Source organism: Cryptomeria japonica, chromosome 10 (assembly GCF_030272615.1).
Source record: "Cryptomeria japonica chromosome 10, Sugi_1.0, whole genome shotgun sequence".
NCBI classification, from domain to species: domain Eukaryota; kingdom Viridiplantae; phylum Streptophyta; class Pinopsida; order Cupressales; family Cupressaceae; genus Cryptomeria; species Cryptomeria japonica.
In genome coordinates this window covers 463098612-463124029 of record NC_081414.1, presented here as the reverse complement: position 1 = coordinate 463124029, position 25418 = coordinate 463098612, and positions in this window count along the sequence as shown.

Sequence of the window (25418 nt, the reverse complement as noted above, 5' to 3'; positions counted from 1 at the left end):
ATAAACTTGCTTAGCTTGATCTCCAGTTGCCTTAGGAGTCTATCCTCCTTCCTTTGCCTTGATCTCCTCTTGTCTTCTCTTCTCCTGCTCTTCTTTTTCTTTGGCTTCCTTGTCGACCTTATGTTTCTCCTCTTTCTCCTTCTCCACTCTCTTCTTCTCTTCTTCTTTCTTCCTCTCTTCTTCCTTCTTCTTCTTTTCTTCCTTCTCCTGTGCTCTCTTCTTCACTTCATCCTCCTTCTTTTCTTTCTCTTCTTTCCTCTTTTCTTCTTCTTCCTTCTTTTCATTCTCTACTTTCCTCTTTTCTTCTTCTTCCTTCTTTTCTTTCTCTACTTTCCTCTTTTCTTCTTCTTCCTTCTTTTCTTTCTCCGCTTGAATGTTAAGTGCAGTATCCACCGGTGCAACATCTAATGAATCTACATCAATAGGAACAATTTCCTCAGCTTGTCTATTAGCATCAGAGACCTTTTTCATCTGGAAAACTTCTTCAGCTCGCAGACAAGTGTCTTTTTCCACTACATGAATTTTTCCTCCGAGTAGCTGAATTCTTCTTCTTCTCATGAAAAAGATTCCTTTGAACTTATCAATAATCTCAAACAATTCTGAATTTGAGGCATCTGGAAAATATTGAGCAAAAATTTTCTCCCCGATTTCTTGTTCCTTTTCAATGGCAATGAGCCATTTATTGTCCAAAGAATCATATAAAGATTTAGAAGTAACTGATTTAATATCGGTAGATGACCGATCATTATCACATTAATATTTGATAAGTTCTTGTTCAACATCCTCCTTTTCACTATCATTGAAATCATCAAAATATTCTTTGTAAATCATCAATAAATTTCCTTCTAATATTCTTTATGGTCCTTTGACAATGTTCATAGGCTTGTAAGAAGAAATATCTATATTTACTGGTGCAGAAGTTGGAGATACATTACCGATAAGCTTGGTCTTCTTAACCGGTTGCCTCGTCTTCTTTATTTCTTCTTCCGATTCAGTGTCTCCTGAATCCTGTGCTCTGTTCTTGGTTTTCCTCTTCCTTTCAAATACCTTTGGCAGAATAGCCTCTGGTTTCTTTTTGACTAGTGACCTCTTGGTCACTTTAAGACTGGTAGCAGATGTAATGGGTGCCGATGCTGATGGCACAACTTTCCCCTTCTTCTGCTTTGATATAACTGTAGGATTAATCCTCTCAAAGTAGGTACCGGTCCTTTTCTCCTTTGGATCAAGCGGTGAAGCAAGTAGGGTAGAGGCATACCCAATGATCATATCGTTCACCACTTCATAGCCCATAGGCTCAACTTCCTCTTCTCTGGGCTCAACCGCTTCCATTATGCAGTGATCCACTTTGATCGTGAAACAAATGTCATCTTCATACTTCTTGACTATTTCACCTGATATCCTTACTCTTTGCTTCATCTTCAATTTAAACTCATCAAAATATCTGTTCAGAGTCTCTGGATAAGTAGGTCCTACTATTTGTAGACTCTCCTTGATTTGCCTTGAAACTGGTAGGTCATTTGACCATTGATCATCACCAACTCCTGGAAAATATCCTTGAAAGTAGAAAAACAACCCAACTAGTAGTTGATCGAATTTGAACTTGAGATAATTATCCTCTTTGATAGATTTCAAATTCTCTATGATTTGTTTTTGCATACAGGTACACAAGTCATACTTTGCATCATCCTTGATCATCTGATAAGCGGCATGCACCATAGCTGTAGGAACAGAGTTCATCATGCTAGCATAAATACTCTGTAACCAATCACCATGCATGCATACTTCACCAAGTCATCTCTTATGGTGTTAACAATCATTGCCCACTTGTCGCTCATAGAATTGGTGAGCTTTGTCACTTTGGATTTGGTGATCTTGCGAATAACAGGGACTTCTCCAACATTGCAGAAACTGGTCAAGGCATGGATTGCCTCCAGTGTGATATCATGAGTTTGTTCAAGATACATTTGTCACCATGAACCCTGCTGAGAATGATTCTTATTTGATCATCTGTGAATTCTTCGAGAAAATACAATACATTGTGAAATTTTGTCTTCTTGATCACACTATATTCTGGTTTAATCTTCTTGTCTTTCCAACATAACAACTTAACTGGGAGTGAATCACGAGAGACCCTAGGTCTTCCATTTTGCAATCAATATAACTGGAAATATCCCCTTCAACAATGACTCCGATGAGAATTTGAGATAGGGCATTATATTTCACCTTCTTCCTAAGAAACATAGATGACTCTTCAGGTTCTGTAGAACTAGGAGAGGCTTTGGATGCAGAAGCCATGTCTAAATAATTTTGAATGATAAGAGTGAATCGACAACAAATACCTTTTCACTCCAAACTAGGGTTTGCCAATGTTGAGCACAACACACTTCTCCAAGAGCTTACTTTACCGATCTGACTTCCACATTGATAGCTTGAAATGGCTGCAAAATCTTGTGCAAGATTTATTTTTGGATTCTTTTCAATGCAAAATGAATCACTCTTGTTGTGCTGCTCAAGCTAGAAAAAATCTTCTTCAAAAAATAGGTAAGTAAAAATGACGACAAGAGTCACTTTTAAACATGCTCCTACCTACCATAATAAATGCATCACCAATAGGGTACAAACCCTAACTTTACCACTTTATTTCTTCTGTCGGTTGATAGGTAACCGATACTGATAAAGACACTTTATTGATATACACCAGGGGTCTGAAACATTATTACCGATATGTTCCCTCTTAAGCTTTTCAAAGCTCAGTTTACTGATTCAGGGGTCTCTACATTGGGTGTAGAAATTGGTACATTTTGTGGCTTCTCTTCAGATTTCTTTTTCCAAATTTTATCCATATCAACCTAAATGGTTTCAACATCGACCTTTCCTTCTGGGTTGACCGGTATGTCTCTTGATGGATTCTTTTTTAGTTTTCATGTTCTAGCAGTATGTCCCAGTTTGTGACAATGATAGCATACCATACTAGGTGCTATCCATGGTCTGGTGTTCACATTTCCATTCTTCCTCCTACATGTTGTAGCAGTATGACCGCTACCATGATAGATCAAACAAGTTTCTCTTCAATTGTTTGTCGCTCCATAACCATTTGACCAGTGGTCATAGGTTCTATACTGATTTGGGTTCTGGTTCACAGGAGGTTCCAGGACAAATCCTTTAGATCTTGGTGCATAACTTCCAGGGCTATTCATAACTGATCTGCACTCAAAACATCTATACCCAAACTTGTTGCATGTATAACAATGACCATTAAATCTACTAGTTCTAGCCTTGTGGTTATACACATTATTTTGCATGTAAGGGAAATTATTATAAGCGTTGCTCCTACACACATTAGTAGTATGTCCTTCCTTGTGGCAGTTAAAGGATACAAGTTTGAACTTTGGCTTACCTTTGCTTCGGTTGATCTTAGGTGTCGATTGCTCCTTTGGTACATCAGTCTATGCTCTAGAGGTTTCACCTTCCTCATATGCAGAGAAACCAAGTCCAAAGGTATCCTTTGATGGCTTCATTGATTCTAGCTTTTGGTCCAACTTCATAGCACTCTGGTTGAACTTTGCAAGTATCTCCTTTGTCTTAGCAAGTTCCTTGGAAATAGCATCATTGGTCTTCATCAAGGTATCATTCTGAGAAATGGCTGCATTGAGTTCTGCTTGCATTTCTTCTTTCTCTTCCTTACCCTCTTGCAGATAAGCGATAATGGTACCAATTTCTTGTTTCAACTTAGCGATCTTGTGCTCCTTGTCCTTCACTAGATCTTCAACTTTTCTTCTATTTTATAGCTCCTGACTCATCCTGATAGTCAGTCCTTCCACCTCCCTCCTTAGGTTAGTTTTGGACTTATTCAATTTCTCTACTTCTTGGACTAGGGCATCTATGTCTGCTTCATCGGAAGAGTTGTTCTCAGTAATTTCCATCATTTTCTCAACAAGCTCTCTTCTTTTGGCTAAAGAGGCTTTACACTTGACCTTAAGTTCATCATAGGCTCTCTTAGGTTCAGCCAAATGATGAGTGAGTTCCCTCATGCTGTATTCCCCCATATCTCCTTTCAATTGGTTAGACTTAGAGAAAGGTTGGCTCCGATACCAATTGATGAATACTAAGAGAGGGGGGGTGAATTAGTATGCCCAAAAACTAACCAAACTCTTAAGCAATTTTTGTTAGGGTTCCCATAGATACTGAGAGGGGGGGGGGGGTGAATCAGTATCTGACCGGTAATGAGATTTTCTTAAAATAGAACATGCAGAACATAGAGTAACAATATACCAGTATGCAAGAATTAATGTAAATAACAGAATCAAAAATATCCACATGAAAGGAACACCATAAAACAAGATGTTTAATGAGGAAACCCGGTGTGGGAAAAACCTTGGTGGGATTTGTGACCCACAATATTCACTTACTGGCCAATAAGAGAATATTACTTACAATAGGGGCCTGCACATGCATGAAGGCCAACTGCCTAGAGCACACTGCTCAATAAGAAGTCACACTGACTTACAATGAGGATTATGCAAATCCAATGATCTATACTGCTTTACAATAGCATCTTCAATGCCAGATTCAGTATCGGTTCTTGCTCTGTTCTTTACATATACCCTTGACCTACAATTCACACATTAGGTCTGCCTTATAATTTTCTTTATGCGTCCTATCCATATCCTACAAATGTCTACAATGATCTCTTTTATATACAAGAGTCATTTTACAATTTGCCAAGTCGGCTTACAATAAATAAACAAAATATTACATATCAAAAATCCTGTCAGCCTCTGTGCCGGTATACATATTTTCTTCTGTGTTGGTGCTGGTGTAGAGTGATCTTGCTGATGCCGGTGCACTGTCTTGCTTGAATAATGTTTTGCCGATACAATGTCTTGCCGGTGCCATAGGATTGCAAGGTTGCCTGTGTAATGCTTTGCTAGTATAATGTTTTGCTAGTGCCATAGGATTGCAAGGTTGCCATCAATGACAAAACCTTCAATCACACACAATGTCTCATTGGAGTGTTCATATGCCAACAATTTTACTGTAGACCGGTATAATAGTTTAAACAACAAACTGGTTAAAACACACATAAGCCAAATAGAAAATAAAGCATTCACCCATAGAAGCACAATCCCCATAACATAAGATATTTTGATGTGGACCCCCAAATGTAAAAAACCACGGTGAGTAAAACTCACAAGTCAACTATCTGCAGAATAATAACCAGACCAGTTAAGGTCAGATCGGTTAAGGCCTTACAATGTTCTTCACCAGAACAGATCCTATTAGGAATCCAGATCTATGTTAGGAGATAAGTCCTGTTAAAGACTACCCTATTAAAGGATTTCAGATCCACAATTGTGAACCACCTTGTTAGAGGATTTTCAATAGGCTTGATTGGGCCTACCCGGTTAAGGGTTTCAGACTTGTCAAAGAGATTAGTAATCAACAAGTGAATGATCTAGAAAGTGGCATAGAATGCTTGATTAGAGCCTCGACTGCTCTCTGTTAATGCATTGCAACATTACTTCTATCTTCTATCCTTTGCATGTTCAATCTTTATCACACGATGCTTCTTTAAAATTCACTCTTCATCACACATACACACTATAAAACCCTAGACATAATGTCCTTAAATAGGAAGCTGATTTCATGTCGGTCTAATGAGATTGGATTACAATTTCCTAGGTTCAAAGCATCTAGACACATTTGGTAACACAACACAGAAACACTGTCAAAGTGTCGGTGGATGATAACTCATGACACTTTACAGTTTTACTGGTTTAGCACAGTATACCGATTATTGGCTAACAAACAAAGATTGGTAAACTGGAACATGGCATTCCAATCAAAAAGATTAACTACCTCTAGGGGTCCTCATTCCACTTGAGGTCTTCATACCACTTGAGGTCTTCAATCATGCTATGATCGGTAAGCTTCTTCTGCAAAACACCGATAGTCTTCTACAAACAAAGACTATACCTACAATGGCATATAATACCGGTTTGAACAATACAATGCATACTACCAGTTGAGAATAACTCATACATAAAATAAGTGTGTCCATCAATGAAAATCACAACTAAACATGCCAACAACCACCTCAACTAAGTACAAACATTATCAAAATGCCAACAAATTACTCTCTCTCTCTAGATCCCTTTTCCCTTCTCTCCCTATCTCTCCCTCTCCCTTTCCCCTTATCTCCCTATATATCACTCTCTTGTAAGGAATTTAAGTAGAAGAAAAACTTCCTACACTAACCACAACATAGTGATTTATGTGGGGAAAACCCTTTTGGGAGAAAAAAATCCACACTCCAAAAGCTGCCCAATATATTATTCAGGAATCAATAACTGTTGGCATATGGACACTCCAATGAGACATTGTGTGTGATTGAAGGTTTTGTCATTGATGGCAACCTTGCAATCCTATGGCACCGACAAGACATTATACCGGCAAAGCATTACACAGGCAACCTTGCAATCCTATGGTACCAGCAAGACATTCTACCGGCAAAGCATTATTCAAGCAAGACAGTGCACTGGCATCAACAAGAACAATCTACACCGGCATCGACGTAGAAGAAAAGATGTACACCGGCACAAAAGAAAAGATGTATACCGACACAAAGGCCGACAGGATTTTTGATATGTAATATTTTGTTTATTATTATAAGCCGACTTGGCAAATTGTAAAATGACTCTTGTATATAAAAGAGATCATTGTAGACATTTGTAAGAGATTAAAAAAAAAAAGGAAGCATAAAGAAAATTATTAGGCAGACCTAATGTGCGAATTATAGGTCAAGGGTATATGTAAAGAATAGAGCAAGAACCAGTACTGAATCTGGCATTAAGGATGCTATTGTAAAGTAGTACAAAATATTGGATTAACTTAATCCTCATTGTAAGTCAGTGTGACTTCTTACTGAGCAGTGTGCTCTAGGCAGTTGGCCTTCCTACATGTGCAGGCCCCTATTGTAAGTAATATTCTCTTATTGGCCAGTAAGTGAATATTGTGGGTCACAAATCCTACTGAGGTTTTTTCCACACTGGGTTTCCTCGTTAAACATCTTGTGTTACTTTACTTTATGTTCTGCATGTTCTGTCTTAAGAAAATCTCATTACCGGTCAGATACTGATTCACCCCCCCCTCTCAGTATCTGTGGGAACCCTAACAATTGGTATCAGAGTCTGGTCCTCTATTTTCAAAAGCCTAACAACTTGAGGAAGATCTTGACACCGGTAAAGATGGAAAATCTAATGAAGCAACTTGAAGGAGCTCTTACTGACTATGATGTAGAGAAGTTGAAAAATATTAAATTAGAAGATGATTTAAAAGCAGCTCAGGATATCATTTAGGCACTTCAAGAAAATCTTACTGTTACAAGAAATAAGAGAAGAGAACTTTGTGAAAAATTACAAAATGAGAATGATGAAAAGGAATCACTTAATGATATGATAAGCAAATTGAAACAAGAGATCATGACAACAAAAAATGAAATGCAGGATATGACTATGAGATTTTGCAAAGAGATTGAGGACAGAAAGAAGAATGAAGAAGAATTGACCAGAAGACTAAGTGATGCAGCAAATGAGAACACAAGACTTAGCTATGAAAATGACATGTTGAAGATAGATCTGATGCATACTTAGAATGACTCAAATGAACTAATGAGACAAAAAGAAATCTTGGAAAGGGAATTGGAAACTGCAAATCAACACAAAGAAAAATTCAAGAAAAGCTCAGAAGAACTTGGTACCTTATTGAAGAATCAAAAACCCAAAGGTGACACTTCTGGAATTGGATTTGAAGTTGGAGAAAGCTCCGGTACTGCAAATACTCAGGATCACAACAAACCGGTAAGACCTCCTAATACTTACAAATTCAATGGAAAATGCTTTAATTGTAATAAATATGGTCATAGGGCAAACGAATGTAGATCTAGGAATTATCAGAATATCAATCCTCCCACCGGTCAATGCTCCAAATGCAACAAAATTGGTCATAACTTTGAAAAATTGCAGAATGAATGTAAGATGTTATGTTTGTGGAAGATTTGGACATTTATCAAATCAATGCAGAACAAAAACTGACATAGGTTATGGGAAAGCTATTCAGAAAAATAATGTAACTTGTTATGCATGTAACAAGATTGGTCATATTGCTAAATTTTGTAGAAGTAAAGGTACATCGATAGACAACAAAAGTACTAGCTTGAAAGGTAAAGAAAAGGTTGAAGAGGTTAAGCAAGAATTCTCAAAGCAATGGATTAGAAAAGCCGATCTAAATATTGGGGATACTCCTCCACTAGTAGAACCAGCTGTTTATGGTGAAAATGGATAACAATAATAACAATATTGAAAGGCTAAATGAATCCAACCACAAAACCCTAGCAAATCTAGACAATGCAAATCACATGAAATCACAAAGATTATACCATCACATGTCCAATAGGGTTTTGATCTCCATTCTTCCTATCTCCATTGATCTTGCTTGATATATTTTCTCTCAGATTTTTATATGCACAAGAGCTCAACAAAGAACGAAATGTGGTTGAAAGTAGGATCGTAGTGTAGTCAAGTCCTTAAGATGATTCATTAGGGTTTGATAATGAAGAAGGCATCTCCTTAAATAGAAGACACAATATGAAATGGAGGGATAAGATTGAGAGGTGTAAAAGGAGGTCGGCTAAGATTAGAGGGTAGGTAAAAGAAATAATAAAATAATGAAAGGGGTAGGTAGTGTATGAATTAAGAGATGAGTGACATGTGACATGTGTCATGTGTAGAAAAAGCTAATGAATTAATTAAATAAATAAAGATTTATTTAATTAATAGAAGAAGTGGGATCAATTAAATAAATAAGATATTTATTTAATTTAGGAAAAGGATAATTTAAATAAATAAATGTATTTATTTAAATGAGAAATAAGGCTAGAAGAGGATAAATGAATTAATTAAATAAATAAAGATTTATTTAATTAATAGAAGAATTAGGCTTAGATAATTAAATAAATAAAATATTTATTTAATTAGACATGACAATTTTAGGTGTCTACACCAACAAATGCTCCACTGGTAGGACAATGTGATGCTCCACTGGTAGGACAGAGCAATGCTCCACTGGCAGGAAGTTCTTCATCTAATTGAAGAATATTATCTTGAGGGTTTGGCAATCTAATGACACATGTGCTATTATTCCCTCGGTTAGAGAAAAGAAGTTGAAAATCACTCATTACCGGCAAATAAAGTTAAGCTAATACATTACCGACAAGCAATTAATGTGGTAGGTAGCGGAAAAGACTTTATAAAATAAGGTTTTGGCTCCATTTCACTTCACCGAGCATTCAAACTTTCAGAGAGTGCGAAGATTTCCGAGCCAAGGCATTTCGAGCAAAGAGGCAAAGCATTTCAACAATCAATCCATCCAAAGGCAGAAAAAGGTATTTATCATCATGGCATCCTCCTCTGCACCTGAATTCATAGCAAACCTTACAGTAGTCAAGGTTATAAAATGCCCCAGGCCCGTATTTTAGCTAGTTCCCGAGGTAGCTAAGAAAGATGACAATATAGGTGCTTTTTCCCAAATTCCAAAAGGTGTTGTATATGTTGAAGACCCTAGAATGTATATTCATTGCAACATAGAGGAATTAGGAGATGAAGAAATTAAAAACATGTATAAGACTATTATATGTGACAATTCTGGAAATGTAAAACCTGAATATAAAGTTGTTGAAACCCTAGGATTCACTGAAATCCTCTACATTCCTAAATTTCCCAAGGAAGTGATTAGGATAGTTTTAAGCAGGGTACATGGTTCATTCTTTTGGCTTGATTCAGTCCACAAAATTACAAAGGAAGCTGTGAGAGCAGTAATAGGGTTACCTTCCACTGGTAACAGACCCAACAAGACTAAGAAGGTCTCCAATGACCTAGTAATGAACTTAACTGGTGCAACATCAGACAGAAGGTCTCTAAGGGTTAATGATGTGACCGACATAAATGTTAGATTTGTTAGCATGATTTTAGGGTACAAAGAAACTCATGCAAATAGACTTAATTCAGTTTCCAGTCTATGCATTAAGAGTGCTCATGATATGGTAAGAGAAAATGTGAAAATTGATGTATGTGAATGGTTAAAAGATGAATTGATTGATAACTTAGGAAAAATCAAGAAGGATAAGAAAGGAACTTTTAGATTTGGAAATTTACTTGTATGCTTAATGCTACATATAACCAAACAGGTTCCCGATATAGGAAACAAAGATTTTGGATTTGACATATCGGTACGAAAACAATTATCAGACTTATTCAACAACATGGGTGAAAACAAGGAAAAGAATATCAATGAGTATTTTCAAGCACTAAAGGTCAGAATGAACAAAAGAATCAGACTATCATAGGAAATTGTCAACAAATACAAGGATGATATATGTTTTGTAATAAAAAAGGATGAGATCTGGATGGAAGCAGTCATCCCAAGAACAATTTGGGTAACAGAGATGGGTTATGAGACCGATGATCATATCATTGAAATTTATGCTAAAGCACTTCTGGAAGCACCCAGGGAACCAAAGGAAGAAGTATTTGGTAGTGCTGAGACCATAGAAAGTCAAATTCAATCAAAGAAAAGAGTGAAGAAGGTAGAAGCTTTTGTGAGGAAAGGATCCAGACAAGCAAAAGCCATAAAGGAAGATATATTAAAGAAAACTGGCATAACTGAAGATGAGTTGGCAGACCCACAACCTAAAGCTCATCTATCACCGGTAGGTACTTCCTCAGAAGGAGATATGCCAACAAATTTTAAAAGAGTTGTTAGAAAAAGAGATCCCTCATCGGCAACCACTCCTTCACCTAGAAGGACAAGGCAGAAGCAACAAGCTATGAGATCTCCGGTCAGAAAGGTCACACCTAAAAAGAAGCTGACCCCTAAGAAAAAGAAAAAGGCAACAACTGACTTGGCACCTCTAGAAATTTTGTTAAATGAGATCATAGAGGAAGGAAAAATGAAGAACATAGGGAAAATTTATGACACCCTATCGGATGATGAGAAAGGGCAAGTTGAGGAGAGTGTAATATTACACATGGACATGTTTAAATTTTTTTTGTTGCAAGTCTTAAATGAAATTCCTGATGACTTATACAAAAGACTTGAGGCCAGAAGGCAAGGAGTGATAGAATTGGATAAGAAAATAAAAATTGAGAAATTACTTGCTCTATATCCGATAAACTCACCTAAAGAAATTGATGACCTAATTGCTGAAGCAAACCGGTCAGTATTCTCTACTGCACACTAGCAAATTTCACTGATGGCAGGTAGAGTTACAGAGGTTTCAGAGGAAACAGAAAATGGTTGGGACATATTTTTGGTTGAAAAAGAAAAACAAGAAGAATATAGGAATCCCAAGCCTATTAAGGTATATCAGAAGGACAAAGGGAAAGGTAAAGTTGGTGGACCACCAAGTATCAAGGTTAGAGACAACTTACCCCCACCTCCTTTAAATACTCCACTGGTAAAATCAACAACTACTAAAGATCAACTGACAGCTGAGAGCATGGATACAGAGGATAATAATCCTAATCCTGAAGTCCTATATACTGTGAATGTTGATACTCAGAAGATCAACATAGTGGTAGATAAAGATACAATAGATAAATCAGATATAGCCAAAGAGCCTCCAGTAATAGGAAATACAGAGCAACCGGCAGTAGATACAGGGAAAAAGATGGAATTTGGAACACAAACAGAGAAACCGACAGAGCTAAAGGCTCCAGAACAGATGCCATCGGTAAGAAATGAAGCAGGAAAACTAGTGCTTAAGGAAATGCAGACACAAACTGACCTGCCAGAGGTCAATACAAGCATGGTCACTTCCACCGGTACTCAGTTTGTTGGGTCACCATCAAAGTCAACAAATGCGACTAAGGTATTACTTGAATCCATCAAGAAAATAACTGATTATAGCTCACAAGCTTACAAAGAAATAGATGATTCAATCCCATTTTTGAAATCAATAGCTCCTAATTGTAATATAGACAATAAAGATTCTTTAGGACAGCTGGATACACTATGTAAATATATTTTTGGAAATTTTGAGCAAATAAAGGTAGAATCTGTAAAGGAAATTGTAGAAAAGGAGAAACATAAATTCTTTGAGGAAGGAATAAAGAAGTGTAACAGAGATTTTGACACACTTCTACCGAAACTGTGTAGTTTGTTAAAAGAGTACAAAAACCTGTACAAAGATACATGTAAAACAAACTTTTTGACTGTAGATATTGACAAGAAAATAAGCAAGGCACATGATGAGATAAATAAACTTGCAGACAATTTTGTCAACTTACCTGATTCGTTATCAGTTTTTGAAGAGAAGATAGCAAATTTTGAGGAAGAATTGCTCAAATTGGAAAGAGAGAAAGAGAAAATAATAAACAAGGCAAAACATTTGAGATCTAAACTAAGTCCAAGATTGGACTATTTAGCATCTTTGCGGAAGGAAATTTCAGAGGCATTAACACAGGGAAGCAAAACACCGGCAGAGCATTTGCAGTATCTCACCGGTACAGTAAAAAGAACTAAGATAGCAATAAAAGATAGTAAGAAGTTTATGGATGGTATAAACTTAATTTTGGGAGATCTTTTTCAGATAATAACTACCCAGCGACAAGGTTGAGAATATGGATAGCTGAACCTATAGACTCTACTGACATCTTGACAACCTTTGTCATTGATGCCAAAGGGGGAGTAGTAGGATGAGAAAATTCAAAACATAGGAATTATATGCTCAGGGGGAGCTCTCACATTTTTGGTAAACATGTTTGGTAACATTTTTGGTCTACACATTTTTGGATATCTTTTTGAAATTTCTCATGAGTGTTGCCATCAATGCCAAAGGGGGAGATTGTTGGCATATGGACACTCCAATGAGACATTGTGTGTGATTGAAGATTTTGTCATTGATGGCAACCTTGCAATCCTATGGCACCGACAAGACATTATACCTACAAAGCATTACACAGGCAACCTTGCAATCCTATGGTACCAGCAAGACATTCTACCGGCAAAGCATTATTCAAGCAAGATAGTGCACTGGCATCAACAAGAACAATCTACACCGGCATCAGCATAGAAGAAAAGATGTACACCGGCACAAAAGAAAAGATGTATACAGACACAAAGGCCGACAGGATTTTTGATATGTAATATTTTGTTTATTATTAAAAGCCGACTTGGCAAATTGTAAAATGACTCTTGTATATAAAAGAGATCATTGTAGACATTTGTAAGAGATTAAAAAAAAAAAAGGAAGCATAAAGAAAATTATTAGGCAGACCTAATGTGCGAATTATAGGTCAAGGGTATATGTAAAGAACAGAGCAAGAACCGGTACTGAATCTAGCATTAAGGATGCTATTGTAAAGCAGTATAGAATATTGGATTAACTTAATCCTCATTGTAAGTCAGTGTGACTTCTTACTGAGCAGTGTGCTCTAGGCAGTTGGCCTTCCTGCATGTGTAGGCCCCTATTGTAAGTAATATTCTCTTATTGGCCAGTAAGTGAATATTGTGGGTCAAAAATCCCACCGAGGTTTTTCCCACACCAGGTTTCCTCATTAAACATCTTGTGTTATGGTGTTCTTTTCATGTGGATGTTTTTGATTCTATTAATTACATTAATTCTTGCATACCGATATACTGTTACTTTATGTTCTACATGTTCTGTCTTAAGAAAATCTCATTACCAGTCAGATACTGATTCACCCCCCCTCTCAGTATCTATGGGAACCCTAACAATAACATATTAAAATTACTTGCAGAGTAAGCTTATCATAGGAGTATCACCAACCAGAGATTCAGAGGTAACTCAATAGCCATAAGAATCTTACACACAATCTCTATCTCATGCACCTCATATATATGAGATACAATACATGAATCCGTCAAATGATATTACAAAACCATGGGCTAAATCCACCCAATAAAGTGGAACTAACCTTATCTCCAATCTAGATTCCCTTTGAAGTATCAAAAAACACATGGACTCATATTCCTCCCTTTTACAACTCATTTATGTGTCCAATGCATTTTTATATTTCTTATTTCAAGAGACCAAACTTTCAGAGGCCATAACTTGTGAACTAGGTGTCCGGTTGACAAATTGTTTAAAGCCCCAAAAAGCTTGTGAAGTGCTCTATCATATACTGGTTACGCCCACTTTTCAAGATGTTTCAAACCCTCTATAGTCCTCAAAATTAAATTTAAACATTTCATCCAAACCTTCAAAACAAAAACTTTAATATCTTAAAATCTAGTCAATGATCTTGCCATGAACATTTGTCGACGTTCTTATCTAGCCAATCCAAAGATTTGGGGAAAATTTTGAACCAATTCATGCTGAAATGAAAAATTACTATATATAGTTAACCTTATGTAAATGCAAGGTTGAGACACCTTTTTCCCGAAATTCTCCCACTTGTCAAACACCTTGCAAGAGCAAAGGGAGTATCTACACAATAAATTAATTGCTCGGGGCCATTAGGCCCATAGACTTCGAACACCATCTAAACTTCTTTATGCTCACTGCCTCAACTAGCTTCACTAGCTTCACCCTACCATCTTCAACCATATCTCAAACAAAATGATACTAAACATCAATGTGCTTGGTTCGAGCATGAAATGTCGAGTTCTTAGCTAGGAAGATCACACTTTGACTATCACAATAAATTGTCACTGCAATTTATTTTATTTCAATATCTGAACATAGTATTTTAATCCAAATTGATTCTTTACAAGCATGAGTAGCTTCCATATAATTTCATTCCATAGTGGACAAAAAAACCACAACCTATCTCTTACTCATCCAACTAAGGCCACCACCAAATAAAGTAAACACATAAGCACTAGTGGATTTTTTGCTATCAATATCACCTTCCCAATCTGAATCCACATAACCATGAATATCAAGGGAAGTATCATATCCTACCAAAATTCCATGATAACACAAAGAATAATCTAAGGTACCCTTCAAATATTTGAAGACTCTTTTAACTACATCCCGATGAACTCTACCAGGATTAGACATATATCTCGAAATAACTCCCACTACTTGGGAAATTTCTGGTCTAGTACAAACCATCGCATACATGAAACTTCTAAATGCACTCTGGTAAGGTACTTTGCTCATGTCTTCCATCTATGATTGAGATGTAGACAATTTGAAACAGATAATTCTGTTCCAACTGTAAAAGGAACACATAATGGTCTACAATCTTGCATGTTGAACCTCTGTAAAACTAAATTCACATACTTATTTTGGCATAGCCAAATCTTTTTGTTCACTCCATCTCTTATAATCTCCATCCCAAGATTGTGTTTTTCTACACAAAGATCTTTCATTTCAAATTTTGCAGTGAGTTGCGACTTTAATTCTAAAATTATGCCTTTCCCTTTACCAATGAATAACATATCATCCACATATACTGCAATGTATAGGAAATGATCACTATTAGATTTATAATAGATACAATTATCTAATTTAGAATTATCAATACCCAAAATTAACATAAATGTATCAAATTTTTGGTACCACATCCTAGGACTCTGTTTGAGTCCATACAAAGATTTCTTTAATTTACAGACCAAATTACTTTTACCTTTTACCACATAGTGCTCTAGTCGTGTCATAGAACTATCCTCCTCCAAATCACCTTGAAGGAAAGCATTTTTCACATCCATTTGCTCAATCTCTAAATCATAAGTAGCAGCAATAGAAAGGAAAAATCTAATGGATGCCATTTTTGCAACAGGAGAAAATATCTCATCATAATCAACACCCTCAACTTGAGAGTAGTCTTTCAGAACCAACCTTTCTTTAGACTTCTCAATACCTCCATATGAACCTATGTGTGTGAAAATTGGAATACGTATCTGCAAGATGTAAGACACAACACTTCAATTAAGTCATTGCATGCATGGTTAGACAGATATAATCATGAATATAAAACCCATAACAAATCGACCTATTTCCTTCTAAAAGATGTGAGTATAGACTTGCTCTCAGATTTGTCTAAGCAATACCAACTTGACTACACTACACCAAGATGAAGGATTTAATTTATATGAGCACAAGTTTAAGCTAAATGTATGCAAGATTAAGCTAAATATGCAAGATTAAGCTAGATGAATGAATATTAAGCTAGATGAATGCATATTAAGCTAGATGAATTCAAGCAATAATGATTAAACTAAGTATGCAAAAAGCTAAACTAAGATGCAAAAATCTCAAAGCACAATATCTTCAATGACTCCAGAGAAAAAATTGCAAAATAACAATAGATCTCTAGGGTGTTTTTAATGAGAGATGAAGGCTGAATTTATAGAGACTCAAAAGAGAGAGCAACGGTCAAGATTGATTAGCAATGAATGGCTGAGATTTCTCAAAGAAAAGAACAATTCAAGATAATTGAAATAATTGAAAGATTAGATTAAGTTAATCTTGAGATAGATTCCAATTATAGCTTGATTGAATGCATTCAGATTATAAGTTTGAGTTTGCATTGGAGATAAAAATTAGTTGATTCCATGAGCTTGAGATAAAAAGAGGTGATTCCATGCACATTTCTTTAATTTGCTCAAGATTTTTATTTAGAAAAAGCCTTTTTAATGCAACGGAACCTCTTTCCTCAAGAAAAGCTTTGATTTTTAATTTTAGAGAAAATGATTAATTCAATTTAATTATTTTCTGAAATTTCTCAAGTTATCTCAATTTTAGAAAAAGAAATATATTAAGTTTGATATCTTCTCTCAATTTAATTATTTTCTTTTGTTTTCAATTTAACTCTTTCTTTGGCAGATTAATTCCTCTTTTTGTGATTAATCTCTTTTTGTAAATTAATTCCTCTTTTTGTGATTAATCTCTTTTTGTAAATTAATTCCCTTTATTGTGATAAATGACAAATTTATTTATTATTAAAATATACTAGGATATTCAATTAAAGAAATAGGATAATTGATCAAAATGATTTACTTGGAATGATTAATTAATTAATTAAATATTTAATTACTATATAATGATTTATTGCCATGTAACATTATTGATTGAATAATTAATTAATTAGGTGCTCAAGGTTGATTTGATTGCCTTTGGTTAGGACCTTGGTGATGTTGTCGAGATTAGGGACCCATGGTTTAGGTAACCATTTTTAGGGTATTACAAAACCAATCTTTTTCTTAAACACCCATTTACAACCAACAAGTTTTCATCCTTCACGAAATGATACAAGATCCCATGTATCATTCTTTTTCAAGGCCGTCATTTCTTCTTGCATAGAAATCTTCTAGGATTCTACATCATTCATACCTAATGCCTCTTATACAGATCTAGGTTCATCCACATTAGTATTCAAAGGAAAAAAACATCTCCATTCATCAGGTGAATACCTTCCAGGTGGTTGTTTGTCTTGTAGATATTCGAACAAGTTGAGTTGGAGATTCTTCCTCCTATTCTAAAGATTCAAAATTAGATGAGCTCTCCTCAAATTCTTTCCTATCTAGGGGTCTTGATTCAACTCTTTCAACTGTAGAAGGAAATTGAATCACATCTTTATGTTTAGTTTGTTTTAGCTGCAATGTAAAAGAAGGGGATTTAAAATTCTCTAAAAATAACACTTCTACTATGTATTACTTTTTGTGCAACAGGGTCCCAAAGCTTGTATCCTTTTACACCATAACTATATCTGATGAAGATACATTTTATATCCCTGTTCTACAACTTTGTTCACTTCTCCTTTGTCAAATGTGCATATGCCTCACAAAGAAAAAATCTAAGATGTGTCAATGAAGGCTTGTGACCCGATCATAATTTCATAGTTGTTTTATCAACAAGGGTTGATGTAGGATACCTATTAATTAGGTAGCAAGCAGTGGCAACAAATTTAGCCCAAAACTTTTATTATAGGCCAACACAACTCAACATAGTCCTAGCCTTCTCCATCAGTGTCCTATTCATTCTTTCTGCAACTCCATTCTACTGTGGAGAATACAGAGTTGTTTTTTGTCTATTAATGCCACAATATTTACATAAACTATCAAAATCATTAGAGATAAATTCACCACCATTATCAATCCTCAAAGATTTTTTTTTTTCCAATCTGCAACTCAACAATTGCTTTAAATTCTTTAAAACAACTGAAAACTTTAGATTTACTCTTTAGAAAGTATACCCATATCCTATTTAAATCAACAATAAATGAAACATAATACATGGATTTTATAGTGGATGGAACATCTATAGGACCAAACACATCAGAATGAATAAGATCCAAAACACAACAAGATTTATGAGAAATCGAGTAAAACTGAATGCAATTTCATTTTCCATAAATACTCACAAAAATCAAAGTCTGGATTATAATCATTCAAACCTTCAACAAAGTTTTTATTTTTCAAGGTCCTCAAACCCTTTTCTCCAATGTGGCTAAGCCTTTAATGTCATAATATAGTCTTCTTTGCAAGTAACTTTCTTTTAGAAAAAAAGAGCACCATTAGGTACCCAAAAGCCATGTCCATCCACTAAAGGTAAAACTTGTTGGTTCCCAAAACCACAGATTAGAAAACCAAAAGACATGCCAAATCCTCAAGTAGTCCAATAAGCCTTAACCAACGAACAGGGATGGTCAAAGACCAAATCCCTCTGCTTCTTAGGCTCCATTGAACCTAGGTGGGTGTGCCTCTTCCTCTCAAGCACAAAAGAGGTTGTTTATAGTGGATTTAAACCTTTTAACAAGTTTACACAACTGGCAAATTATTGTTCTGCAACTATGTTTTATTATGTAGTTTAACTGAATGCTTTAAAAAAGAAATGATTGTGAATGTATATTGAAAATGAAATTGCTTTCAGGACTTAAATGAAAACTGCATAGATCAGTTCATATAGGATTTGGGAAGAACATTTCTCTATCAAGGACCTTGAATGCATACAGATCAAAACCTTACAAGATCAATAACAGACCAGTGCCTCTATCCAGGGATATATGTGACACTTTGTGGACAAAATATCTTATCAACTCAAGAGACAATTTCTCATCAACTATGAAGGTTCAGTATGCATTACACAAATAATAAGAACTCAATCTTTCACTTAATGAAATGACATGTGATTCACATCATAGCAAATCTATAAATAGATTTATCAAGAGGACAAAGATAATCATCAACACAAAAGTGTACACAATATCTGGAAAAAGAAACAACAAACCTTGTATATTAATCTTCAGGAAATAATTGCATACATAAGCTGCACTTGCAGATAATCCATTACAAATTGCTTGCACAAAATGATACTTCTTCTTCCTATAGACTTCTCTAATACAAAATGATATTCAATCCTTACCGCCCTCTCTTGTTCTTTTTATGACCCCCCATAAGTATGTGAATCAAAAAACATATATGAAAGGACACACCCTTTCATACACAGAAGGGAGTTACAAACATTTTCCTTCCAAAGAACACACCCTTTGGTTTAATAAATAATTACAAATGAGAACCCTAAAAATACTAAATGATACTTTAATAATGTGTCCTCTATTCTCCACCTCGATAAAATTCCTCAGCAAGTATTCATTATTTTCTGCACACCAGATAAGCCAATCAAATTCCTTGATTTGAAAATTAAACATATTCCATCTTAGATTTTAGTTTGAAAATACTTGTTTACAATAATTCATTCAAACCAAAGTATTTCTCTTTAACAATATTTCGCAAACATAGCATCCATTCATATAAAATAATACCTTACCCTAAAATATATATTCAAGGCACTTTATTCAGGATAAATACACATAAAATTCATCTTTAATGCACTTTCAAATAATAATGTAAAGCAAAGAATATACTTCCCTTTTATTATTTTCAGGAATCGGTATTCTGACAGTATTTCCCCCTTGTAGTCTGAGCTATACATTTAATTCAGATTTTTTGTTCTACACCCTGCCACATGTCTTCTTTTGGTTCGTTTGAGGATCACCCTTTATCTTTCAGCCAAACCTCCTCCTTTGGCAGATTGCTTGTGTGTTTTATCCATTATGTAGTTTCGTTGATACCTTTTGTTTTTTCGATGGAACTAATGCTTTCGGTGAATCTATTTTGAGTTTCATCACGACCAAGGTTTGTTTGATAAGATTAGTAGATGACATACCTCTTGACTGCCACTTTAGCTGGTAACTCATCTTGATCAGGCCCACCACATGTCACCTCTAGATTGGCTCCGGGGATCCACCTACCCACCACTTGGACCCAGGTTCTTCTTCTACGCTCTGCCACATGGCACATCTTGATTCACTTGTAGATCCATCGGGATGACACCTCATCTGCCACCTTGCCAATCGCTATGTTGTGGGGGATATAGGTCTTGCAACTTCCTATCACGGTATAGCGACCACTGTTGGATCTCTCTTGATCACCGCTTGATCTTTCTGATCTACTCACTTGTTAACTTCCCCTTTTCTAAACGTGCTTTGTCACCAAATCACAGGGATAAACTAGTGTGCATCTCTATCTTGTGGTATAGTGATGGTTGTCAGATCTTCTACGATCACCATCTGATCTTCCTTACTTCCTCATTCTTTAGCCTTTATCCTCGCCAGCCTGTCGTAAAACTTTGGTTGCCTCAAGATGCATGTCCGCGTGCATGGGGTCCACTGGGTTTTGCCTTCTTCACACCAAAATCCATTTGTCTTTTGACAGTTATCATACAAGCCTCATTGGATTTAAACGTTAAAAGAGCCTATCCCACAAACAATGTGGGATAAAGGCTTTCCCTCTTTTGATGCAACTCCATGTTCTTCAGTTATGCTCCTTGAGGTGACCTCCTTGCAATTCACCATCCGCCATAACAATCTTATTGCGATTCAGAATAGCACAAAAATCCTCCTCTTGACATCTCGATGAGTCTTCAATCTATGTTACTTTGTTGGTATAACTCATATTGATAGCCCCACATGTGCTTTTATCTTCATCGGGGGTCAAAATAGCCCTTTTCTATTCCTCCTGAAGTCCCGATATTACTCTGATGCACTTTTATGTTTTATACCTCCAAGTCTACTTTATCAGTATAGGTAATACCGATGGTTCCGCCTTCCGATTCTCCATATCATCGGGGATCGGCTTAACTATCTCTGCACTATCCTGATACTGTCTTTTTCTCCGATGGACCCATCTTCAATTCCCTTCAGTCATAGGGTATCAGGATATAGTTTTTTCATTATTTCCGATCTCCTAATGCTATAAGTCCATGATCTGCACTGCCTTTTCATCGTTACGAGTTGTACCGATAGCCTCATCAGTTATCAGTATAAAATTTTTTACACTTCCCTAATAATCTGATGCATGTCGATAAAAAACACCCTCCTTTTGCCTCATCAGAACAATTATCCTGATGGTATGACTTTACTAAGAGTGCACATCGTGCTGAATATCATTTAAGTGCTTCAATGAATCCACCTTCTGATTTATCGGTAAATGTCATGTCGATAATCCTTCTTTTGCTTGCCAATGCTGTTTCATCGGGACTACTTATGCTAATAATTGAAATTTTGCAGTTTTGAACAAATGAGCCATCCACCATGAATAATAGTGTTCCCAACTATCCCACAGGGTCTGATACATAATTGACACTCCTGAAACAACTGATCCTTAGAGAAATTTGCCTGCACTAATAAGGTTCCTGCACATGCAAACCAGCAGTAAATGCTCCATAATAGCACATAAAATTTTGCAAATTTGTGTGCTAATAGTGGCTCTTTCTGGGGTTGTATGTTCTTTCAAAGGACATAACAAGGTCCCATCTATCTCTGGAAAGCAGGCCAAAATAAAAATTGAAAACATATAACAAAAAAGAAGAGAAAAAACTATATTACTATAATACAAGAAATACTCCCTGATCATCAAGAGAAGAAATGCTTAAGGTATTGAGGATGGACTGGAAATTCCTGCATTTTACCATTAGTATTCTTCAAGAATTATGCATTTTCTCCTCCTTTCTGTAGATTCATGTCTGATTTTAATTTGGTGGCCCTAGGCCCCTGAAAATGAACATCATTTCTTTCCTCTGTAATAAACCTGATTCCCATCCTGTAGCAATATGCACCTTCTGATTGTATCATCATCCTCTTTTTTAACCATATGGATTGGTGAAGTCATTTTTTCCACTTTGCTACATTTTTCATAGTCGCATGCCATCATCATCATTAAATCACTATACTCATATCCTTTATCACATTTGGTTTCTGGATATGTAATCCTAAATACATTTACTCAATGTTCACTTGAAAACCCTACTATTTCACCATGTCTCATTTCCTTGAAAAAATATTCCCAATAACTTTCATAAAAACTCTCAATGTCAGAAATTTGAATACTCCTTTCATTGTATAACACATTTTCTATGGATGTAACATTCTTTGGAGGGAAAATAAATTTTATTCTACTTGTTCTTTCTTGAAAAATATCTGGGCCTCCCAATGCAATATCCACATTGGACTTAACACAACCCCTGTTGCAATAATTCAAACTATTTATCCCTTTGAGATCATGTCCCATATTGTTGATTTCTACCACCTCCTTACTTTGAAAAGATATTTCATTTTTCTTAATTGGTAAATTAGGACACACATAGGAATCTTTATCACATATAATTTTATCAAAATGAGAACCTGAACAAATATCACCTTCAAACATATTTTTGTATTTCCCTATGCTTTGGAATTAGTTTACCCTTCTCACAAAGAGACTTTGGGTACATATCTTTCTTAACAATGTTGTGCTGAGCTATCACATTTGCCTTCTCATATATTATTTCCTTTTCTCTCATAGTCTCCGAACCATTACTTCGGGATATGTCTTCTCCCATATCCTTTTCAAACAATGGACCTGAAAACATAGAAATTTTCGGTATACCTTCATGGGAATTTTCTTGAGAGTCATCATCCCCTTGAATAATGTCTTCATTTGCTGAAGTACCTTCTTGTACATAAATTTTTTCATGAATATTATTCTCCAACACAGTAAAAACATTTGGGAAATTAGTTATTATTACATCCTCTTCAAATGTTTTATCCTCCTGGAGTGCATCACATGTTTTATTTTCATGAATAATGTCTTCATAAATGCTATTTGCTGAAGTTTCTTCATGTCTATATACTGAATGTAAATCCATTTTGCCTTGACTTCCTGGATAGTCAATACTTTCACAGGAGGGACTAAAAAATGATTCACAAAAAATCATTTCCTCACATTCATGTGGAGTTTCATGATACTAAGGATTTAAAAAAATTTCAAATGGATTTTCAAGGACACATTTCCTATTACACTCCTCACTGTGTATGTATTCCCCTGATGTATTATTTTCTTGGGAATCATCAGTTTCTTCATCAAATAGACCCTGAATGTGCCCTAATCAATTAGTCTGTTTATTCTAAAAATTTGGATCATTTGTTTGAACATATCTTTCATATTCTTTATATAACAAATACGAAATTTCTTCTGGACTGAGGAATGTTTCATCTTTATTATTTATGTTTGTACCTACACATATGGATTCTTCCCTACGTAAATCCATAATTTCTTCTTTATCATCAGATTCTTCCTCTAACATATTTTCATATAAAATCTCAAGTAGAAGCCTTACCCGAGGATCATGATAAATCCCCAACTCATGCATTTTTCATACATGAAAGGACACACCCTTTCATACACAGAAGGGAGTTACAGATAGTTTCCTTCCAAAGGACACACCCTTTGGTTTAATAAATAATTACAAATGAGAACCCTAAAATTACTAAATGATACTTTAATAATGTGTCTTCTATTCTCTGCCTCAATAAAATTCCTCAGCAAGTATTCATTATCTTCTCATTATTTTCTGCACACCAGATAAGCCAATCAAATTCCTTGTTTTGAAAATTAAACATATTCCATCTTAGATTTTAGTTTGAAAATACTTGTTTACAATAATTCATTCAAACCAAAGTATTTCTCTTTAACAATATTTCGCAAACATAGCATCTGTTCATATAAAATAATACCTTACACTAAAATATATATTCAAGGCACTTTATTTGGGATAAAAACACATAAAATTCATCTTTAATGCACTTTCAAATAATAATGTAAAGCAAAGAATATACTTCCCTTTTATTATTTTTAGGAATCGGTATTCCGGCCATATTTCCCCCTTGTAGTCTGAGCTATACATTTAATTCTAATTTTTTAATCTGCACCCCGCCACGTGTCTATTAGGCCCAATATGGAAAGCTAATGTACTGAGAGGGGAGGGGTGAATTAGTACTTCAAAACTTTTCTTCAACAATAACTTTACTGTTATGCATAAACCGAATAGTGCAGTAACATAATATAAAGCTAAAACAAATAGATAACAATCATACATGATTCACTCCATAACACATATATTTTGGTTACGCAGAAACTCTTGGTTAGAGAGAAAAACTGTGGTGGGGATGGCACCCACAACTTCACTACTGCAATAATAAAGGTTGCTCGGTTAGAGCTACATGTTTAGCTATTTCTGATAGCTTACCCTGTTAGGAGTATCAAGATCTGTTAGATCTACCTTGCTAAAGGATTTTACAACACTTAAACTAAATGTTGCACCTAGTTAAAGGCTTTATAGACTTGATTAGAGTCTTTTACCTTGTTAAAGGTTTCTCTTTCAACTTCAAAATATTACAATAAAATCATTACAAATATCTGTAACTTTACATCTAGAATGTTAAAGCAGATTCTATGTGCTCAGAATAAGATTACCTTGCTTATAGCATACCTCAGTAACCCATATAGTAACTCGATAAACCCTTTTGTTTACTCTGTTCTTTGACTGTTCTATGAAATACTTCTTGGTGACCTCTGTGTCTTTGTAATAGTCGTAACACTTAGTGCTTTCACATGTCTTGTTTCATATATTTCTCTATCTTCCTTTCTGTCATGCTACATGTATATATCTGTTCTTAATCCATGCTATATAAATAGATCTCTTATGATGGTGATCCATTCATTGCTTCGATCTTACAAACATGTTTTATCGAATGAATAACCATGCAAAATATTTCATTGGTTAGATGACCTCAAAATCATACACAATCTTTAAGTGCAATTTCCAATGTGATAATGGTTAGATGTTCCTTGATCTTGTAACATGTTTCCATATGTATGGCCAAGTTCAATGAATCGGGTAACACATTTCACTTGGTGTATATCAACTTGGTGTGTCATCTTTGCTGCTCGGTAGACATGGAATGATACTCGGTAGACAGCTCGGTGCATACTGGGCTCTGTGACTACTTTCTTCTATAACTGACTGGACTATGCATACCGACTGAATATTTCGGTAGAGATAACCGACTAGA